Raw genomic sequence first — 4028 nt, 5'->3', positions numbered from 1 at the left:
GATGAATGAAGCATCGAGTAATGAACTTTTTTCAACACTTTGCGTTGGAAAGCTTCATTGCTTCATGAGGCTTCACTTGCCCATCACTACCATGAAGACATCAGGGAAGAACAATCAGCAACAGCAATGGGGAATGGGCAACGACAGAACCAGCGACAACAGAGGAGCCAACAAGGAGTGACAGCAGAGGAAGAGTATATGTAGCTGACTGAGACAAAGGCAGGGCTAACAAGCAGATAAGGAGCAGGTGTGAGTAGAGACAACGAGGAAGCCAAGGGAAAAGGAACACACACACAAGAGGGCAACAGAGGACAACAAAGAAAAACCTGAGAACTAAAATATATCCAGAAAATACAACAAAATAGGAATTAAACCAATAAAACTAGAAAACATGGAGCAAAGTAAAAGATAACAGAATCAAGACCCTGACAGAAAGAAACAAAAAAACTGATAAAAATGAAATGATAATCAAATGATAATTAAATTCTTCACTGATAGTAGAAGAACCCAGTTACAGAAAATCAGATCCAGCTTCTCATCACAGCAGTTTATTTGTCTCAATAGTCCTGATCAAGTTTGGAGACTAAGAAAACATCTAACATTATTCTGTCAGTGACCAAGTAACCATGTGGCTTTAGATGAATGCTGCTGGAATTAACTTCAAACTGAGCAGAGAAAGTTGAGTTTGACCTGCAGAGGTCTGCAGTTTTAGACTATTGTCCAGTTATCTGGTCAAATGCTGTAGTGGAAGATTTAAAGAGGTTATAAACCGTAGAGAATGGAGCAGCTGGGATGGTGATCTGCTATGATGATGGAACCAGAACCAAAGTCATGCTGAGTCGACTAAAGTCGTTTCCAGTACAGGAGAGATTATTCTCTGGGTTACTGACTTTGCTGAAAAAATATTAGAACTGCAATGTGACCAGAAATCCTTTAACCAGAATCTTCTATTAAGTAACAATAATTGACATTATCTCCTAAAAGGTGGAAACGTTTAGAACTAAAGCATCCAGATCCATTTGATATCGACCTCAGACTTGTGAAGAACAACCCTGGTAACGTTAGAATTCTTGGATCAAAGTTTAAGTCCATGTCTTTAAATGGCTGCATCTCCCAGGGATTGTTCAGAGGAAGTGTTTTCTGTGGGGTTCAGGTCTGGGAACTGAGATGGACTTAGAGAAGGTTGGTTTTAGGACTGATGACCGTTTACATGTTGATTTGGTCGAATGTTTTGGATCCTTTTCCTACTGATATCCAGTAGTTATCACTTCTTTTTACCTAAAATTCCAGTATTTCAAAGTGATCTAACACAATGATCAATGTAAGAACCAGACTCTCATCACCATCGCTTATCCATCACCTGAAAAGCACTCTCTCTGTTTAAAAAGGACAAACTGAACCTCCATGTTTACATTTGTGATGGAAGGATAGAAAAGGTTCCTGCCGGTCACCATTCCCTTACTTCGAGTTGGGCTGTAGATGTTGCTATTGTCACAGTCTTGGTTTTGTTATGTTAATTTAGAGTATTCAGTTTTACTTTGCTCCTTGTTTTAGTGTTTTAATTATTATTTTGTTGTTTTTTTGTTAGTTCCTGTCTTCCAGGTTTTCCATTTGTTGCCTCTGCTGCCCTCTTGTGTCCTCTATCCCTAGCTCTTTTTTCTGCTCTGTCCTCACCTGTTTCTAATCCTCTCGTTAGCCCTCTCTTTGTCTCTGTCCGCTTTAAAAGCCCTCCCTCTTCAGTTCCTGTTTGCTGGATCCTCGTCTATCGTCTGTCTGCTTACCTCGGCTCTCCCTGGCTCCTAGAGTTTGTTTTTTCCCTGATGTCTCCTTGGTTTTGGTTTGTTTGTTATTTTTGTCGGATTTTTTGATTCCTGCCTCAGTTCCTGTGAACCTCATTAAACCCACCTAAATCCACCTCTGCCTACTTGCCTCTGCATTTGGGTCCTCAATCCAACACCAAATCCTGACAGAAGGATCCAGCCACAAAATTGACTCAGCAGAACCACAAATTCAGCCAAGTGAATTCCTCAAACTCCTCAGACTTTCCATAAATAATATCTCCACCATCTCTCCACCCTGAGAGCGGGTGGAAACAGCAGAATTATTACTCAATCAACTTCAAAAATATCCAGAACTCCAGACCCTTTTTTCACCAAGCAGGATATATCGACCAGGTTAAATGGAACATTCAGGACACCTATGCAAAACTTTTCAATAAATCTTCACCACCCAAACCACCACTCCAACACATCACTCAGCTTCCACCAACCTCAGAACCTGTACCTCCACCTTCACCAGCTGTTGGTTCCCCCCTGCCTTTTGCCTCCTTCAGGCGTAGGAACCGCTGCCAGGGAAAGAAGACCACTCCCTCTCTGGCGGGTCAAACTGACGCCTCCACTCCCTCTTCGGCGGGTCAGCCTGACGCCTCCACTCCCTCTCCGGCGGGTCAGCCTGACGCCTCCACTCCCTCTCCGGCGGGTCAGCCTGACGCCTCCTCCTCTCCTCCGGTGGGTCAGCCAGCTGCTACCCTCAGTCCCCATCCTTACCAGGTCAGTTCTTTCAGTCTCTGTAAGCACCTTCTTGACCAACAGTTAGCACCGGAGTCGGTGTGAGCCTGGGGTGAGCCTGCTCTGTGCCGTCCAGTGACCCCTGAGCATACTTTCAAAGAGGCTTCAGAGTTCGAGGTATGTGGGAGTACGCCTCCAAGAGCCCTTTGCGGGCGCTCTCAGCCTCCATGAGCCTTCCGTGGGCGCTCTCAGCCTCCATGAGCCCTCTGCAGGTGCTCCAAGCCTCCAAGAGCCCTCTGCGGGCGCTCCAAGTCCCCTCGGAGGCTGTACCTGAGCCGCAGTCGGCGGCTCCCTCCGAGTCTGTTCATGAGCTGCACTGGGCGGCCCCTTCCGAGTCTGTTCCTGAGCCACAGTGGGCGGCCCCCTCGGAGGCTGTACCTGAGCCGCATTCGGCAGCCTCCTCCGAGTCTGTTCCTGAGCCGCAGTGGGCGGCCCCTTCCGAGTCTGTTCCTGAGCCGCAGTGGGCGGTCCCCCCTGTTCCTGAGCCGCAGTCGGCGGCCCCCTCTGAGCCTGTTCCTGAGCCGCAGTCGGCGTCCCCCTCTGAGCCTGTTCCTGAGCCGCAGTCGGCGGCCCCCTCTGAGACTGTTGCTGAGCCGCAGTCGGCGGCCCCCTCTGAGGCTGTTGCTGAGCCACTGAAACGGAGGCGGGGTCCTCCTTGGAGCTACCTGCTGAAACGGAGGCGGCGTCCTCCTCCGAGGTTACTGCAGCAACGGAGACGTCGTCCTCCTCCGAGGTTCCTGCAGCAACGGAGACGTTGTCCTCCAGTGGCCCTCTTTCGTCGCCGGCCGCCTTCGGTGGCCCTCCTTCGTCGCCGGCCTCCTCTAGTGGCCCTCCTTTGTCGTCGGCCTGCTCCAGAGGCCGAAGACAAAGGCCAGCGTCCAGAGACTCCGCCTGGCCACCTGCCCCGCGGCCAGCCTCCAGAGACTCCGCCTCGCCTCCGGCCCCGCGGCCGGCCTCCAGAGCGTCTGCCTCGCTTCCGACCCCACGGCCGTCCTCCAGAGTGTCTGCCTTGCCTCCGGCCCCGCGGCCAGCCTCCAGAGCTTCTGCCACGCCTCCGGCCCCGCGGCCGGCCTCCAGAGCGTCTGCTTCGCCTCCTGCCCTGCGGCCGGCCTCCAGAGCGTCTTCCTCGCCCCCACCCCCACGGCTTGTCTCCAGAGACTCTTCCTCGTCTGCCTCCAGAGACTTTTTGTTTTTATGTTATGTTAATTTAGAGTATTCAGTTTTACTTTGTACCTTGTTTTAGTGTTTAACTTATTATTTTGTTGTTTTCTTGTTAGTTCCTGTCTTCCAGGTTTTCCATTTGTTGTCCTCTGCTGCCCTCTTGTGTCCTCTATCCCTAGCTCTGTTTTCTGCTCTGTCCTCACCTGTTTCTAATCCTCTCATTAGCCCTTGTCTCTGTCCCCTTTAAAAGCCCTCCCTCTTCAGTTCCTGTTTGCTGGATTCTCGTCTAACGTCTGTCTG

This window comes from Cyprinodon variegatus, unplaced genomic scaffold (assembly GCF_000732505.1).
Source record: "Cyprinodon variegatus isolate N-32 unplaced genomic scaffold, C_variegatus-1.0 Scaffold2277, whole genome shotgun sequence".
Classification (NCBI taxonomy): Eukaryota; Metazoa; Chordata; class Actinopteri; order Cyprinodontiformes; family Cyprinodontidae; genus Cyprinodon; species Cyprinodon variegatus.
Note: the sequence above shows the minus strand (reverse complement) of the source record.